General features: G+C 40.9%; 1 protein-coding gene across 3 annotated transcripts in view; it reads left to right on the top strand.

Annotated features, from left to right (window-relative positions):
- Positions 1-19,869, top strand: part of CEP170 (centrosomal protein 170) — a 221,812-nt gene that overhangs the window by 178,060 nt on the left and 23,883 nt on the right. The window lies entirely within an intron of this gene.

Raw genomic sequence — 19,869 nt, 5'->3', positions numbered from 1 at the left:
AAAAAACAAGCCATCACACCACTCCGTCGACGGAAAAATTAAAATGCTTCAGCTCTCCGAATATGGTGGCACAAAGCTAATTTTTGTTTAACAAATAGTTTTTCTTTGTAAAAGCAGTAAATCATAAAAAAAAGTATTTAAATTTGGTATCGCCGTAATCGTATTGTTTTGAAATACATGTAAAATCTGTAGTAACGAAACCCTAAAAACTATGGAGGAATAGACATTTTTTTTTTTTTTCTCTTCCACCCCACAAATAGTTTTCTTTCCATTTTTTAGTACATTATATGGTAAAATATAAAACTAAAATTCATATTGCAAAAAAACAAGCCTTCATACAACTATTTTGGAAGAAAATAAAAAAAAAGTTAGGGCTTTTGGAAAACCGGGAGGAAAAAATGAAGATGAAACAAATGAAAAATGGCTGTGGTGCCATGGGGCTTGTGGTGCCCTAAAATTTAATGTGAACAGCTCCTTAGGCAAACGAGGATAATAAGCTATTCTTACTGTACACATTATCGAACTGGGTAGATTTTGTGCTTTATGGCATGCAAACAATCCCACTTATAACCTCTGAAAAATGGAGTTTAGACCCTGACATATAGACCTCCACAAGGATGAAAGGATAGAGCGTTAACTGACTCTCAGTACCAAATAAAATCTTATAAGGGAGGGAATATATAGGGTGCTGTCATGAGCTCCAAAAAAACTATTACAGGTAATTAAGTAATTATTGTTTTTCCATCGCCCATGACCGCACCTATTCAAGACTACACTAGTAGTCATCAGGGAGGGACAACAGCCTGCAGGACTTTGCTACCAAAGGAAGCTTCTGCTCCAAACAGAACCTCCGGATGATCATGTCTTAAAAAAATGTATGCGGAGAACACTACGTAGCTCCCTTACAAATTTGAGAAAGAGAGGCTCCTGCTTTCTCAGCCTAGGAAGTGGACACTGACCTAGTTGAGTGAGCTCCAAACCCTACTGGCGGAGGATGAGATAAGGATATATAAGCTAAATGTATTGCCTTCTTAATCCATCTGGCAATGGATACTGTAGAAGCTTTACTACCTCTACGAGGTACCTGAAACTGTAGGAGAAGATTATCATCTTTCCTCCAATGAGAAGTAACCTCTAGATATCTCAGAAGACATCCAGGCAGAATCTTTCTTCCTGAATGTTCTCTGGGTCAGGAAAATAGGAAGGTAGAATAACATCCTGCGAAGTATGGAACTTTGAAACTACCTTTGGAAGGAAGGAGTAGAGAGGTTTAATGATCACCCTGTCATACAATACCTTTGTATAAGGTGGGGGGCTGAAAAAAAGTCTGCATCTCAGAAATCCCCCTGGAAGGAATAATGGCCATAAGGAAAGTACATTTTATGGTTTCCAGACTGATAGAAATATTTTCAATAGCCTCAAAGGGACTTTGAGAAAGGCCCGAGAGGACAGTAATTAGATCCCAAAGTGGTACTACAGACCTAAGAGTGGGACTCTTGTGAGACGTGATGTTGCCCATATAAACCTCTTTACCCAGGGATGTTCGGCTAGCCTAACATCAAAAAAGGGACTCAATGCCGTGATCTGGACCTTCAGAATATTGGGTCTAAGTCGTTTGTCTATACCTGCCTGTAGGAAATACAGAATGACTGGTATCTTAGGATCGGTCAGAGGATCTTGTTCTGAACCTACAAACTTAGTAAAGGTGTTCCAAACTCTCAAGTAGATGTTAGATGTCACTTTCTTCTTACCTAAGAGTTTTTCTACTACCTTGCCTGAAAGACCTTTTCTAGAGAGAATTAACCTCTCAAAGTCCATGCCACTGATTGGAGTTTGTTGAGAGGAGGATGGATAAAGGAGACCGTAATGGGAAGGACCCAAGGAGGAGCTACTGACAGGGACATGAGCCAAGGGAACCAGGCTCCACTTGGCCACCTTGGAGCAATCAGAATCACTGCAGCCCTGTCTTCCATGATTTTCTTTAGTACCCTGGGAATAAGACAAAGGGATGGGAAGGCAAATCCCAATTCCTGACCCAAGGGCTGACTCAAAGCGTCCACAGCTAGGGGATGATCTAGAGGGTTCAGAGAGTAAAATTTCCCTACTTGATTGCTCTCTCTGGTGGCAAAGAGATCCATCAGAGGAAGACCCCATCTGGAAACAATTTGCAGAAAAATATCCCTGTTCAAGCACTACCTGCCTTGCCTGATTCTGACTCTGCTAAGGAAATCTGCAACATAATTGTCTGAATAAATTCTGACATCCTTTCCCTGTAATAGGGGACTTGCAGCTAGGAGACCCTTCTTTATGGAGAAATAGCTGCTCAAAAGATCCCATCCCTGCCAGAGATCCTCCCCCAAGTGAGCCCCATGGCATCTGTGGTGAGGCTGACCAGGTTGTGAACTGACCAGGGCATCCCAGACTGGTGATTATCTACCTTTGTCCACCACAGAAGAGAGTCTCAGACTGGTGTCCAAAGAGAGGGAGGAATCATCCAAAAGGCCAAGAATATCCCCCTAAAGCGGCCTTGAGTGATGCTGAGCCCACCTTATTGCTGGGACAGCTGAGGTCATAAGGCCTAGAATGAACATTGCTTTCCGGAGAGAGCACTGGTGGGAAATAAAGAGATCCATTACCCTGCTCTTTAGGGACCGGACTTTCTGAGGGGGGAGAAAGCACTTCTGACAAGTGGAGTCTAGCTGAATTCCCAAAAGAAAACCTTGATTTTGGAGGGTCTAGAGCGGATTTTTATATACCACCCCAGGTCCCAGAGGGTGGAGAAGAGGAGTTTACAGTGGTTGGTCAAAGATTGGTGACAGGACGAAATCAGTAGAAAGTCGTCTAGATAGGGTACTAGAAGTAACCCCTGGATTCTGACAAAGGCCGCTATTTCTGAAATTACCTTTGTGAAAAATCTCGGGGCCTGAGAGACCCCAAAGGAAAGAGCATTGTACTGGAGATGGAGAAGGCTTCTGTTTATCCAGATAGCCAGCCTTAAAAACCTCTGGGACGACGCATGCATTGGTATATGGTTATACTCATCCCCTATGTCTGATGTGGCCATTACACAGTGGGGAAAACAACAGACTGTGTTAAGGCAATAGTTTCTATTCTTAATCTTTTGTATGTTAAAAACTTGTTCAGGGACCTGAGGTTGATAATAACCTGAACTTGTCATTGGGTTTCTTTACAAGAAATAGGGGGTGAGTAAAAACCCCTTCCAATCTCTGCCAGGGAAACCCTTCTGAATCATGGATTGGACTTCCTCTAGTAAGTAAATATCCCTTGGAATTTTTGTTGGGATAAGTTTTCCCCAGGGGGAGAGAGAAACTTTCTAGTCTGAAAACCCTCCCCACCTCACAGGAGGCCTGACGTCATTGCTGGCTGGTTTTATTTTTTATCCTGCAGGGAAAAAAAATAAATGTTTTACCTTCCTTCCCACTCAGGGTATGGATCTATTATTTAGGGGGGAGAAAACTCCCGGGGGGGGGGGCGCCTGAGGGACGGGGAACACCCTTTTTTTTATCAGATGACTTATCTAACATATCATCCAAACGGGAGCGAAATAATAGATCTCCCTTATAGCCTATTTTTGGATCCCCTCTTCTATGATTTAACCCATAGAGCCCTGCAGGCGGAGTGAGACATAGCCGCAGCCCTAGCTGATAATATTACTGCTTCAGTCAATGCATCTGTCAAAAAGTCTGCAGACTTTGCAAAGGAAGGGAGAGAGGCAATAATTTTTTTGCTCTTGGAGTATTACCCGTTAGCTGTATCTCTAACTGCCCCAACCAGACCTTCATAGACCTAGCCACACAAGTAGCAGCAATGCTAGATCTAAGGCTACCTGCCGCAGATTCCCAGGACCTCCTAAGGTATATATCTGCTTTTCTATCCATGGGATCCCCTAAACTCCCCAAATCTTCAAATGGGAGGACCCCTTTTCTCGACACTTTAGCTACTGTAGCGTTCACACTAGGGGCCTTATCCCAAGTAGCTGAGTCCATTTCAAAGGGATATTTCCTTTTTATGGAGGAAGGAATGAAGAACTTTCTGTCAGGATTCTTCCATTCTCTGTAAATGAGGGCTTTCGCATTCAGGTACTGGAAATACCCTCTTTTGTCTAGGAACTAATCCATCAAACATTAAATCTGACACGGATCTTGATGATTCCTTGACATCCTCTAACCCCATTGTTGTCCTAACTGCTTTTAGCAAATGTTGAGAATCTTCTGCCTGGAAGGAGGTACTACCAGACTGTTCTTCTTTCGATGAGTCTGATTCAGAGGCTACTACGCCCTCATCTGAACGCTAAGCACGAGTCATCAGCATTAAAGGGAGCAGAGTGTGTACCCGAGGCACTAGCCTGAGAACTATTGTTCTTAAAAGCTTCCAATGAGGAAGCCACTTCATCCTTCACAATTTGTTTGATACTGTCTATCAAAGAAGCTGCCTGCTCAGCAATGACCCTATCCAGGCAGTCTTGACAAAGGGGTTTAGAGTAAGAGGATGATAAAGACTGAGAAGAGCGCTCTCTGCAGAACCAGCGGCGTGTGTGTGTTCTCGCGGGAGGGAGCACAGCGCAAGCCGCCCTGACACTGTCCGTAGCTGATTGGACAGTGTCAGAGCGAAGAGTTCACACCCCCATTTAGTTAGATAGAAATGCCCCATTGACAGTTCAGGGGCTAATTTACATATCGAGCGCCAAATATAACGGCACTGATATCTAAATAACGGAGGAAGATTGGAAAAAATTTAAAATGAGACCGTGTTTGTGAAGCCCTGCCTATTACATGCTGCACTCAGCTGGACATGTATGGGCAGGTGAAAGTTTCTCTTTAATGATACAATCGAAGACACACATAGATAAATATACTACATCCACATAAAGCCACGCGTTAAGATTCTAAATGTTCGAATTCATCATTCAGATGATCAAGCCATAGGGCCAAACCTACAGGAATTCTGTTGATATACATCTAACAAAACAAAAAGCAAAAAATTACACATACTGTTAAAGGGCTGGTATAATGGCGGGGTTCACTTACTCGTGTCACCCACTATTACTACCTCCTTTATAATCTGGGTCACTAGTGTTATGCCTAGCTTCCCTACCTTTCTCTTGTATTAACATTAGTCTATTTGCTTTGCTACTAAGTAAGTGTATACGACTGCATAGTAAATAAAGTGTAATATTTATTAACACAAACAGTAGTCACACTTAGATATGAAATACACCAAACACAGTAAGTAATCACAGTATAGTATCAGTGCATCCCAATACACATAACAACTTAATATGTATTGAATACACTGACCCTACACGGCACAGTGTAAACAAGGTAACACAATCCTAATCTATACCACCACCCACTTACCTAACATAATTCACGACATAGCTTCAGCATTCCTCAATGCATATAATAACTACACGTGACACAGTACCAGTACAATATATTATAATACTATACTAGCACCCACCAACATACATACAAGTTACAGTGTTACTCATGCATGCTTCTGTGACCCACCTCCACCAGGCTCTAACTTTTCCTAAACACTCAAGGGGTTAGATACCAGGGGAAATCTGTAGACCAGGGAAGGACCAGGGAAAGTAGGGATATGGGGTGGGGTAGGAGAGGGGGGAATACTTAGCACATGTGGTAGTCAGGAACAGAGCGTTGGTGTCTGGTCAGGTATAAGGAGCAAGAGGCAAGAGAGAGAAGTGTGGGAGAGTTTGTCTTTTTAAACCCTCCTGTGCACTTCTGTATGACATCACATGCTCATGCAAGTGGGGGGGGGGGGGGCATGGGACTGTTTATTGCTCCCCCATGGAATTTCATTACCGTTCAAAAGTTTAGGGTCACTTAGAAATGTCCTTATTTTTGAAAGAAAAGCACCGTTTTTTTCAATGAAGATAACATTCAATTAATCAGAAATACACTCTATATATTGTTAATGTGCTAAATGACTATTCTAGCTGCAAACGTCTGGTTTTTAATGCAATATCTACATAGGTGTATAGAGGCCCATTTCCATCAACCATCACTCCAGTGTTCTAATGGTACATTGTGTTAGAAGGCTAATGGATGATTAGAAAACACTTGAAAACCCTTGTGTAATTATGTTAGCACCGCTGTAAACCGTTTTGCTGTTTAGAAGAGCTATAAAACTGACCTTCCTTTGAGCTAGTTGAGAATCTGGAGCATTACATTTGTGGGTTCGATTAAACTCTCAAAATGGCTAGAAAAAGAGAATTTTCATGTGAAACTCGACAGTCTATTCTTGTTCTTAGAAATGAAGGCTATTCCATGCGAGAAATTGCCAAGAAACTGAAGATTTCTTACAACGGTGTGTACTACTCCCTTCAGAGGACAGCACAAACAGGCTCTTACCAGAGTAGAAAGAGAAGTGGGAGGCCCCGCTGCACAACTGAGCAACAAGACAAGTACATTAGAGTCTCTAGTTTGAGAAATAGACGTCTCACAGGTCCTCAACTGGCAGCTTCATTAAATAGTACCCGCAAAACGCCAGTGTCAACGTCTACATTGAAGAGGCGACTCCGGGATGCTGGCCTTCAGGGCAGAGTGGCAAATAAAAAGCCATATCTGAGACTGGCTAATAAAAGGAGAAGATTAATATGGGCAATAGCACACAGACATTGGACAGAGGTAGATTGGAAAAAGTGTTATGAACAGACGAATCGAAGTTTGAGGTGTTTGGATCACACAGAAGAACATTTGTGAAACGCAGAACAACTGAAAAGATGCTGGAAGAATGCCTGACGCCATCTGTCAAGCATGGTGGAGGTAATGTGATGGTCTGGGGTTGCTTTGGTGCTGGTAAAGTGGGAGATTTGTACAAGGTAAAAGGGATTTTGAATAAGGAAGGCTATCACTCCATTTTGCAACGCCATGCCATACCCTGTGGACAGCGCTTGATTGGAGCCAATTTTATCCTACAACAGGACAATGTCCCAAAGCACACCTCCAAATTATGCAAGAACTATTTAGGGAAGAAGCAGGCAGCTGGTATTCTATCTGTAATGGAGTGGCCAGCGTAGTCACCAGATCTCAACCCCATAGAGCTGTTGTGGGAGCAGCTGGACCGTATGGTACGCAAGAAGTGCCCATCAAGCCAATCCAACTTGTGGGAGGGGCTTCTGGAAGCATGGGGTGAAATTTCTCCCGATTACCTCAGCAAATTAACAGCTAGAATGCCAAAGGTCTGCAATGCTGTAATTGCTGCAAATGGAGCATTCTTTGACAAAAGCAAAGTTGGAAGGAGAAAATTATTATTTCAAATAAAAATCATTATTTCTATCCTTGTCAATGTCTTGACTATATTTTGATAAATATAAGTGTGAGTTTTCATGGAAAACACAAAATTGTCTGGGTGATATATAATACGTATATCCTGATGTCCCAGTACATATATGATGTCCTACACATATATACATATACACACTACACATACCCCCCCTCCATCTCCATTGAAAGGGGACACTTCCTTTTACACTCACCCTGTTGTCGGGTACACGACAATGAAATTTGTGGAAGTGTTTGTTCTGGATTTACCCCGACAACCTTGTTACTCTTTACCGGTAATGGTCATAGATGGAATGAAGTGTAATTTTGGATTTAGGTACTCCGGTCATCACTTATCCCCTCAAGGACACCTTCCTGCCAGTCCTCAAACTCAAAAGTCCATAAAAACGCAAAGCCCATCGAACAAACCTCAAAGTCCATAGAACGAACATCAAAGTCCATAAAACAAAGCTGAAAGTCCAAAGAAATTCAAAGTCTATAACAAAACTCAAAATCGTGGATCTTCTTCTTTCTTTGATTTTGATCTTTCTTTATGAATCTTTTCTACTTTAGTGGCCTCAGCAGGTCTTTCCAGCGGCCGATCCCATTTTAGCGTGCCGACCCGTGTAAGGCTACTTATTCCCTCACACGGTCAGCCTTGGAATGTCTTAGTCCTGCCTTTCGACAACCTTCCTTCAACACAGTTCATTAGTCGACCCTTGCGGTACCATCTTTAACTGGGTGTGTGGTCAACCTGACTTCTTCCAAATCTCCCAAGAACCTTGATTGAAGACGCAGTCTTTGTAGGCCGGTACCCGATATCTAATTGTGGGGTGGAACATTCTTCCATTTCCCCTGTACCGAACATTCAATCCGTCATCTTATGAACCAAACAAGTTCTAAGGTTGAGGTGGCAATTACCTACATGGGTGTGTGTGTACCTTACCTGTCCCTAAGGGTTCCTATACACTACCCAATCATACACACAAAATGTAAACTAATCAAACATACAAAAATATTCTCCCGAAACCATAGGTATATGTACATATGGAGATTCACACTCAAACAGTATCTCTCACTTCTCCTCCATAAACACGTGAAAGGTACACCTGTAAATGGGGTGACTACAGGCTGTAAATATATGCCCGCCTACACATACACGCTCACTCACTGTGGGACAGGCATGTCCTCCCTGAGTATGCCTATGCTGCAGACACATATCTACACCTAGAATGTCTATGTGTACACCTTGAAAGTTTTTGTACGACACATTGATTCATATTACACTACACAAATATAGGTATATACAACTCGACAATTATGGGTCGTAGGACAGTATTGGTAGTATGTCCTTAATCCAAGTCCATTCTTTTACACCTGGCCTAGTTTACTTGTTCGGCAAGTATTTTCACCCATCAGTACTATCACAAGGTGGATGAGCAGGTTGAAGAACAAAATTGCTTTGGGGTTGTACCCAAACAGGCTCTCCCACCAGGACACCTCTGAGTCTCTTTTCAGGGAATGGGATGGAGGCTCGATTCTCAGACTCTTTAAGCTTCCCCACGATATCCTCTTCCTCACTGAACTCAAGAGGGATCATCTGGAGTCATAGAGGAGCATCTGGGCGGAAATCGGGCCTCTACTCAGGGGTGACAGGAGTTCTTCCGTTCTGCTACATCGATACCTGTGTCATTACAAAATTCTACAATGCTCCTTGGAGGAGTATTCCTCTTCCGGTGCAATTAGTCGCACAGATGGTGTAGTAAACATATTGCACTCGGTACCAACTCCAATACCCTTGACCCATGTATCTTAACCCCTGCACGCACGTGTAAGTAACTATACGTCATTGTGGGAGGTTACTTCCCGCACGAGGACGTATAGTTACTGAGTTGTTTCCAGTGCACACAGTCGGCGACCGTGTGCACCGGGAACCGGGAGGTCAGCTGTCGCCGACAGCTGACATTCCTCTCTTGCCGGCCAGCGGTCCTTTGACGCTGATTTTGACGAAATAACCCCTTAAATTCGGCGATTGGTTGCAATTGCCGAATTTTTGGAGTTTCTAGCTTATCGGCAGACCCCGGTCCGAAATCGCGGGGTTTGCCGATAGCATGGCAAACGGAAGCCAAACAATAGCTTCCGTGTCTGCCATGGACGGAAGTCACTGTGTCGTTCCCGATGCACACTGTCAGCGACAAGGCTTCTGATTTTGGCAATAAACTCCTTAAATGCGGTGATCGATTGCGATCGCCACATTTAGGGGGTTTGTAGCACATTGGCAGCCCTCATGTAATTGTGGGGGTTGCCGATGGTTGTGACGCCATCCGGAGGCCATACAACGGCCTTCGGGTGTACCATGTATGGAAGCCTATGAGGACCAGTCACATTGACCGTTGGAATACGTTACACTACCTAGGTAGTGTAATGTATTCTTGTAGCAATCATTGCTTTAGGTAAAAAAAGAAAATGTAAAATGTTTTTAAAAAAAGTTAATAAAACTGTTTTACAAAATAAAAGGTTCTTTTCCCTATAATAAGTCTTTTATTATAGAAAAAAATGAAAATGTTAAAGAACAGTACACATATTTGGTATCGCCGCGTTCGTAACGACCCAAACTATAATGTTATTTTTCACGCACGGTGAACACCGCAGAAAAATAAATAAACGAAAAACAATGACAGAATCACTATTTTTTGGTCACCACCCCTCTCAAAATATAGAATAAAAAGTGATCAAAATGTCGCATGTACCCCAAAATAGTACCAATAAAAACGACAACACGTCCCGCAAAAAACAAGCTCTTACACAGCTTTTTTGACTGAAATAAAAAAAAAGATGGCTCTAGGAATATGGTGACACAAAAAATAAATTATTTTATAAACACGTGATTTTATTGTGCAAACGCTGCAAAACATTAAAAAAACTATATACATATGGTATCGCCGTAATGGTACCGACCCGCAGAATAAAGTAAAACTGAAATTAAAACGCCAAAATCACTGTTTTTTGGTCACCTTTGCTCTAAATAAAATGTAATAAATAGTGATCAAAAAGTTGTACGTACCAAAAAATGGTACAAATATAAACTACAGCTCGTCCAGCCAAAAATAAGCCCCCACACTGCTCAATTAACCAAAAAATAAAAAAGTTATGACTCTCAGATAGTGATTTTTTGTTTTTTAACAAACCGTTTTTTCTTTGCAAAAGTAGTAAAATATGAAAAAAACGTATTTACATTTGGTATCACCGTAATCGTGTTGAGAAGCAATATAAAGTTAAGTTGTCTTTTTTTTTACCGCACGGTGAAAGTGGTAAAAACGAAACTCTAAAAAACAATGGAGGAATCTCAGTTTTTTCCAATTTCACCCTGCAAAGAATTTTATTTTCAGTTTCTCAGTAAATTATATGGTACTTTAAGTGATGTCAATAGAAAGTACAACTATTCCCGCAAAAAATAAGCCCTCACACCACTCTATTCATGGAAAAATACAAAAGTTATGGCGTTAGGAAGGTGGGGAGTGAAAAACTAAAATGGATAAGCAAAAAAGGATCAGTCTTGCAAAGGTTAATTAATTTCTAATAAAAAAGACAATTATTACCACATGTGGGGTATTGTCGTACTCGGGAGAGATTGCGTTACAAATGATGGGGTGCTTTTTCTCCTTTATCCCTTGTGAAAATGAAAAAATTAAACATTTTAGTGGACAAAAATGTTGATACTAATATTCACAGCCTAATTCCTCTAAATTCTGCAAAAAACCTGTGGGGTCAAAATGCTAACTATACCCCTAGAAAAATTCCTTGACGGGTGTAGTTTCCCAAATAGGGTCACCTTTGGGGTGTTTCCACTGTTTTGGTAGCTCCAGTGCATTGCAAACGTGACATGGCACCGAAAACCATTCCAGCAAAACCTGTGCTCCAAAATTCAAATGGTGCTCCTTCCCTTCTGAGCTCTACTGTGGATCCAAACAGCAGTTTATTACCACATATGGGGTATTTCCTTAATCAGAAGAAGATGCTTTACAAATGTTGGGGTGCATTTTCTTCTTTATTCCTTGTAAATATTACAAATGTCTGTTTTTTCAGCGAAAAAGTTGATTTTCATTTTCACAGACTAAGGCCTCATGCACACGACCGTAAAAAAACTCCCGTTATTACGGGTCGTAATTACGACCCGTAATAACGGGCTCATAGACTTCTATTGGCCACGGGTACCTTCCCGTTTTCTTATGGGAAGGTGCCCGTGCCGTTGAAAAAGATAGAACATGTCCTATTTCAGGCCGTAATAACGGCACGGACAGCCCATAGAAGTCTATGGAGCTCCCGTAATGACGGGTGACTACGTGTGTGCACCCGTCATTACGGCAGCGTTGCTAGGCGACGTCAGTAAATAGTCACTGTCCAGAGTGCTGAAACAGTTAACTGATCGGCAGTAACTCTTTCAGCACCCTGGACAGTGAATTCCGATCAGAATATAGAGCAACCTGTAAAAAAATAAAATAAAAGACGTTCATACTTACCGAGAACTTCCTGCTTCCTCCAGTCCGGTCTCCCGGCCGTTGCCTTGGTGACGAGTCCCTCTCGACATCCGGCCCGACATCCCTGGATGACGTTTCTGCCCATGTGACCGCTGCAGCCAATCACAGGTCAATCACAGGCTGCAGCGGTCACATGGACTGCCGCGTCATCCAGGGAGGTCGGGCTGGATGTGAAGAGAGGGACGCGTCACCAAGGCAACGGCCGGGTAAGTATGAATTTCTTTAACTTTTATTACAGAAAGGGCTGTATTACAGAAGGGTCTCTTTATCCTGCACGGATAGAGAGAAGGGGCTGCCGATTAGTGCAGTGCTATTTTGCAGCCAAAAACGTAAATACGGGTGGAATACGGGTGATACCGGACCCATATTTACGGGCACAGGTCCGTAAATACTGGTGCAAAACGGGTCGAATACGTGTGACACCGGACCCGTATTTACACCAGTATTTACGGGTGGGAAAAAATATGGTCGTGTGCATGAGGCCTAACTCCAATAAATATAGCAGAATACCTGTGGTGTCAAAATGCTAACTACACCCCTGGATAAATTCCTTGAGGGGTGTAGTTTCCAAATGTGGTCACTTTTGGGCGGTTTCCCACTGTTTTGGCACCACAAGACCTCTTCAAACCTGACATGGTGCCTAAAATCTAATCAAAAAAAAAATGGAGGCCCCAAAATCCTCTAGGTGCTCCATTGGTTCTGAGGCCTGTGTTTCTGTCCATTAGGACACTAGGGCCACATGTGGGATATTTCTAAAAAAAACTGCAGAATCTGGGCAATAACTCTTGATTTGCGTTTCTCTGGTAAAACCTTCTGTGTTATGGTATGTTCACACGGCTTATTTTCGGCCATTTTTTGGCCCGTAAATGGCTGAAAAACAGCCGGAAAATCGGAAGCAGAACGCCTCCAAACATCTGCCCATTGATTTCAATGGGAAAAACGGCATTCTGTTCCAACAGGCCGTTTTTTTACGTGCCCGTTTTTAAAAACGGGCGCGTAAAAAAAACAGCCACGAAAAAAAAGTGCATTTCACTTCTTGAGCCGTTTTAGGAGCCGTAAAAAAAACGGCCGTAAAAAACGCGAGTATGATTACAAAATGGCTGAAAATCATGAGCTTTTTTCCCTTGAAAACAGCTCCGTATTTTCAGACGTTTTTGATTTTGTGTGTGCACATACCCTTACAGAAAAATATTTATTAAAAAAAAAATACAATTTGTAAATTTCCCCTCTACATTGCTTTATTTCCACTGAAACACCTAAAGGGTTAAGAAACTTTCTGAATGCTGTTTTGAATACTCTAGGGGTGCAGTTTTTAAAATGGGGTGATTTATTGGGGGATTCTAATATATAAGGCCCTCAAAACCACTTCAGATCTAAACTGGTACCTGGAAAAATAGCCTTTTGAAATTTTCTTTAAAATGGGAGAAATTCCTGCTAAAATTCTAAACCTTGTAACGTCTTGAAAAAATTAAAAGACGATCTAAAAATTATGCAAACTTAAAGTAGACCTATGGGAAATGTTAACTAGTGACTAATTTGTGTGGTATTACTATCTGTTTTACAAGCAGATCCATTTACATTTAGAAAAATGCTAATTTTTGCAAATATTCCCTAAATTTTGGCGTTTTTCAATAATAAATATTGAATTTATTGACCACATTTTTCCACTAACATAAAGTACAATATGTCACGCGAAAACAATCTCAGAATCGCTAGGATAGGTAAAAGCATTCCCAAATTATTACCACATAAAGTGAAAAAATCGGCTGTGCCACAAGGCCAAAACAGGCTGCGTTCTGAAGGGGTTAAGTCCCTCCAAGATTGTCTTGTTGATGATGCTGCGATTGAAAGCCTCATCAAGAATGCAACACAATTCAAGTTTAACGCCTTCGGGACAAAGCCATTTTTGTGATTTTTCGTTTTTCACTCCCGCATTCCAAAAGCCATAACTTTTTTATTTTCTGTCAATAGAGTTGTGTGAGGGCTTATTTTTTGCGGAAAGAGTTGTCGTTTCTTTTGGTACCATTTATAGTTCCATATAATATACTGGGAAACGGAAAAAAAATTCTTTGCGGGCTGAAAATGGAAAAAACTGAGATTCCTCAATAGTTTTTTGGGTTTACTTACTTTACTTTCAACTTATCTTATTCTGTGGCTCAATACTATTACGGTGATACCAAATTTATATAGGTTTTTTATATTTTACTACTTTTATTGATAATAAACTTTTTGTTAAAAAAAAAAAATGTTTTGTGTCGCCACATTCTGGGAGCCATAACTTTTTTATTTTTTAACCGATTGAGCGATGTGAGGTCTTAGGCTGGGTTCACACGACCTATTTTCAGACTTAAACGATGCGTATTATGCCTCGTTTTACGTCTGAAAATAGGGCTACAATACGTCGGCAAACATCTGCCCATTCATTTGAATGGGTTTGCCGACGTACTGTGCAGACGACCTGTCATTTACGCGTCGTCGTTTGACAGCTGTTAAACGACGACGCGTAAAAATACAGCCTCGTCAAAAGAAGTGCAGGACACTTCTTTCAGACGTAATTTGAGCCGTTCTTCATTGAACTCAATGAAGAGCAGCTCAAAATTTACGGCTGTCAGAGAAGCCTCGCAAAATTCTAGGAGGAGCAATTACGGCTGAAACGAGGCAGCTGTTTTCTCCTGAAAACAGTCTGTCTTTTCAGACGTAAATGCCTGCTATCGTGTGCACATACCCTAATTTTTTGCGGGACGGGCTGTAATTTTTATCTGTACAATTTTTTTGATACGTAGACCTTTTTGATCACTTTTTTATAAAATATTTTTTTAAAACTAAGTTGAGCAAAAAACAGCCTTTTTGGCGTTTTTACATCTTTTATTTGTTACGGTGTTCACCGTGCACGTTAAATGACGCTACATTGTAATAGTTCAGACTTTTTACGGACAGCGATACCATTTTTGTTAACTTTTTTTTATTTTAGGGGAAATGGGATAAGATTTTTTTTTGAACTTTTAATATTTAATTATTTTTTCACTACTAAAAGCTTTTTTTTACTTTTTTTCACACACTTTATTAGCCCGACTGGGGGACTAATGTATTGCAGTATATCGTCATTTTTACAGGCATCTGTTAAGCCCTGCCCTTCATTAGGCCCCTGGGCTGCCATAACAACCGTCGTCACCCCCCAAACTCACTCCGGTGGGGGCGATGAGCTGTTGGAGATGGCCGCACTTCTCTTTTCAACGCCTCAGATGCTGCAGTCGCGATTGACTACATAATTTGAGGGGTTAAACAGCCAGGAGCAGCACGATCGCTGTTCCTGGCTGTTAGTCCCAGGTGTCCGCTGTCAAATACAGCCGACACCCGCAGCATATGGAGCGCTCTCAACGCGTGAGCGTTCTCCAAATATTACCACCCGCATGTAATGGCACGTCAGGGTGCGCGAAGGTGTTATTACATTTCTATGTGGGGTTCTGCTGAAGCGCTTCGGGTCCTTCAACTTTCTAAATGCCTCTGTCTCATAGGATTCAACAGGCCACACCACCACATTTCCACCTTTGTCCACTGGTTTAAACACCACGTCCTTCATGGCTTTCAGTTGTCTAAGGCCCAGACGTTGGTCACCAGTCAGATTGTCATATTCCCGCTTGGAGGCAAGCTTGCATATTCCTTCTGTAACCAGACACACAAACATCTCAATGGGTGGACTCAGCGACAAAGGGGAAAATGTGGTGGGGCTACGACGAATATGCTGAGGAAGTTTGTCATCACTTACCATTTGTTCCTCCAATAATGACTCTAGCCAGAGCGCTTCCAATTCCTCCTGGGCTACAAAAGAACCAGGAATATCTCTTTTAGAATATTGTTTATTAACCCCTTAATGACCAGCCTATTTTAAACCTTAATGACCAAGCCATTTTTTACGTTTTTCCATCGTCGCATTCCAAGAGCTATAACTTTTTTATTTTTGCGTCGACATAGCTGTATAAGGTCTTGTTTTTTTGCGGGAAAAGTTGTATTTTTTAATAGCACCATTTTGAGGTACATATTATTTATTGATTAACTTTTATTAACTTTTTTGGGGGGGGGGGGGAATAGAAAAAAACCTGAAATTTCGCCACTCTTTTTCGCATCTTAAATCTACGCCATTTACCGTGTGATATAAATAACACAATACCTTTATTCAGCGGGTTGTGACAATTGCAACAATACCAAATTTGTATAGTTTTTGTATGTTTTACTACTTTTACACAGTAAAAACGCTTTGTTTTCAAAATTATTTGTTTTTGTGTCTCCATATTTGAAGAGCCATAACTTTTTTTATTGTTCCGCCGATGCAGTTGTATGAGGGCTTTTTTTTTGCGGGAAGACTTGTCGTTTTTATTGGTACCATTTTGGAGTAGATGCGACTTTTTGATCACTTTTTATCACATTTTTTTTAAGTCAGGATTCACAGAAAACATCAATTTTTTCATCGTTTTTTATTACATTTTTTACAGCGTTGACCGTGCGGGTTAAATAATGTAATAGATTTATAGTCGGGGTCGTTACGGACGCGGCGATACCAAATATGCGTAAATTTTGTTTTATTTTGTTTTTTTAATAGTAAAGCATTTTGTAAGGGGAAAAAGTGGGTTTTTCATTTTTTTTTAAAATGTTTGTTAAACTTTTTTTTTACTTTTTTACTAGTCCCACTAGGGGACTTTAACTGGTTCCCGACCGCTGGCTGTATTTTTACGGCGAACGGTCAGGGTCCTTAAAACCCGAGCCATAGACTTTTTACGGCTCGGGTTTTAACTTGCTGCCCGCGCGATCGGGAAGCTGAATGTCGGGTCTCCGGCTGTCAGTGACTGCCGGGGACCCTGAGGAGAAGATAGAAGCAGCTTTCGCTGCTTCTGTCTTCTCTGATGATTTGTACACAGCGTTCAATGAACGCTGTGTATAGGAATAGAGACAGCAGCAGTGGCGCTGTCTCTATTCCTCCCGGTGTTCATGTGACTTGTCACATGATCGCCGGGTGCCGTTAGTGGCAGACTGCTGCTGGGTCTTACTAGACCCAGCACAGCCCTATTAGTGACAATAGTCACTATGAGAGGGCTGATTTCCCCTGTAACTGAGGCTGCTGTGCAGCTCCAGTTACAGTGGAAAAAGATGGTGTAAAAGAAAGAAAAAATATATATAAAGTTCCCCAAAGGTCTTTTTTGACCTTTGAGGGACAGACCATAGTAATAAAAAAAAAATATAATAAAGTAAAGTGCAAAAAAAAAAATATGAATAATAAATACACATAAAAGACCCACCCCCAAAAAAAACGTTCCCCCCCGCCAATCATTTTTGTAACGCTAGCGCTGACCCAATTACCCTAATATAGACATGTAATATATAAAAATTTACGGTAGACAATGACGATCACAAATAAAAGGTCTATTTTAGGGTAAAACTATGTTATTAGCAAAAAAAAAATAGCTGAAACGTAAAAAAGCTTATTTTTTTACTATTTTCAAACTTTATGAATAAAAATTCTAAAATAGCAAAAAAGGTGTGTATAAAAATGATAAAAAAAGAAACCTGAGTTGTCTACGGAAAAAACGTCACAAAAATCACGTCGTGATTATAAAAATTATAGCCATTAAACTAACGAGTGCAAGAAAGGGCTAAACGGTGTCTTGTCCTGAAGGCGCAAAATAGCCCGGTCCTGAACTGGTTAATATGCGATTCTCCGATCGCTATTCTAATACACTGCAATACTTTTGTATTGCAGTATACTACGGCCTGTCCGTTTAAAACGGCATGATCTAGCAGGCATTCGCTCCAGGCAGACCTTTATTAAGGCCCCCGGCTGCCATTGGAGACAGACACTAAATCCTCAAGTTGTTTTTTTTCATGAGCTATGAGCAATTCAATGAATGTACGAGAACACGATTTACAAGCCCCTTCCCATCTTGTGCGCAAAATATATCACTACATTGGAAATGACGGCTATACCTGGACATGTAACCCACGTGGAATCAAATCCTTAATTACAGTTAGGTCCAGAATTATTTGGACAGTGACACAAGTTTTGGCATTTTAGCTGTTTACCAAAACATATTGAATATAGAGTTATATAATCAATATTGGCCTAAAGTGCAGACTCTCCGTTGTAATTTTAGGGTATTCACATCCTAATTTGTGGAAGGGTTTAGAAATTACTCTTTATATGTAGCTGCCTCTTTTTCAAGGGAGCAAATATAATTGGACAATTATCTCAAAAGCTATTTAATAGGCTGCATGGGCTATCCCCTTGTTAATCCATCAATAAAGCAGGTAAATGGTCTGGTGTTGATTCCAGGGGTGGCATTTGCATTTGGAAGCTGTTGCTGTGAACCCAGAACATGAGGTCAAAGGAGCTCTCAATGCAAGTGAAACAGACCATCGTTAGGCTGAAAAAAAATGAACAAATTCATCAGAGAGATAGCACAAATGTTAGGAGTGGCCAAATCAACAGTTTGGTACGTTCTTGATAAAAATAGCGCACTGGTGATCCCGTGAACTCCAAAAGGCCTGGACGTCCACGGAAAACAACAGTGGTGGATGATCGCAGAATCCTTTCCATGTTGAAAAAAAACCCCTTCACAACATCTACCCAAGTGAAGAACACTCTCCTGGAATTAGGTATATGAGTATTTAAGTCTACCATAAAGAGAAGACTTCATGAGAGCAAATACAGAGGGTTCACCACAAGGTGCAAAACCATTGATCAGCCTCAAAAATAGAAAGGCCAGATTAGACTTTGCCAAACAACATATAAAGAAGCCAGCCCAGTTCTGGAACAGAATTCTTTGGAAAGATGAAACTGAGAGCAATCTGTACCAGAATGATGGGAGGAAGAAAGTATGGAGAAGTCTTGGAACGGCTCATGATCCGGCTTTGTTCCACCACAACTTCAAGCGGCGTTTAAGTAAATCTTTTAAAAGTCTTTGGGTAGCCAAAATATCCTGTGGCACACCCAGATCATTCCCTGTGGTATCTCTCTTAAAGACACATGTAAGCTGAGACAGCCATGACTCAACTATATTGCCACACTGTGACTGTAATGATCTCTGCCAGAATATGAAAGTAAGTAAGAGCCACTTGTAAAATACTGGAAGGTACCTGCAATAAATTCATATGATAAGAGTGAAGTATTGGCCATCACCAAATCCAGTGAAAGTACACATTTAATATTACCTCAAAAATATAACAGTTGATATTTTTGAATATTTATTAGAAAATAAAACAAATAAGCAATTGTACGCCATTATGTGAATTTCATGCCGATAGCATTGCTGTTGAGTATAGAGACAAAGTCCTCGAATAAAGAGCTTTCTCCAGCCAACAAAATGAGGATATCATTGATATAACGCCCCTCAAAATGTGACTAGGTGTACTAAGATAAATCATCAGAAACCGTACCCATAGCAGTACCTTGTAATTGGTGGTAAAATGTAATATTTAAGATAAAGTAATTATGTATTAACAAAAATTCAAGAAGTGATAGTAAAATTTTGATATGTGAACAAAATTTAACTCCTCTAGTGTAAAGAAAGTGTACTGCAGCAAGGCCAAGATCATGGTCAATACATGGTATAAAGTGACTCAACATCAATGCTGGCGATGAGAGTGGAAGGAGTGGTTTATCTCATGGATCTTGATCAAAGTGTCCTTGGTGTTCTACAAGAAAGATGGAAGAATGCTGACATACAGGAACAAAATCTCATTGACATAGGAACTGATACCCTGAGTAGGGTTATAATTTCCTGATACTATAGGCCTGCCAGGGACAGGGCAAACATTTTTTTTATGGTTCTTTGGCAATATCGAATTAATTTATTTCAGGTACCTTCCAGTATTTTACAAGAGGATGTCACTTACTTTCATATTGTAGCAGGGATCATTATAGTCAGTTTATTATACTAATAAAATATATGTGCACAATTCTCTGGGACCAGATGGTTTACACCCAAGAGTTCTAAAGAACTTAGTACAGTTACTTCTGTCCCCCTCTTCATAAT

The sequence above is a fragment of the Rhinoderma darwinii genome, chromosome 4 (assembly GCF_050947455.1).
Source record: "Rhinoderma darwinii isolate aRhiDar2 chromosome 4, aRhiDar2.hap1, whole genome shotgun sequence".
In the NCBI taxonomy this organism is placed as follows: Eukaryota; Metazoa; Chordata; class Amphibia; order Anura; family Rhinodermatidae; genus Rhinoderma; species Rhinoderma darwinii.
Note: the sequence above shows the minus strand (reverse complement) of the source record. Positions and strands in the feature narration are given on the sequence as shown.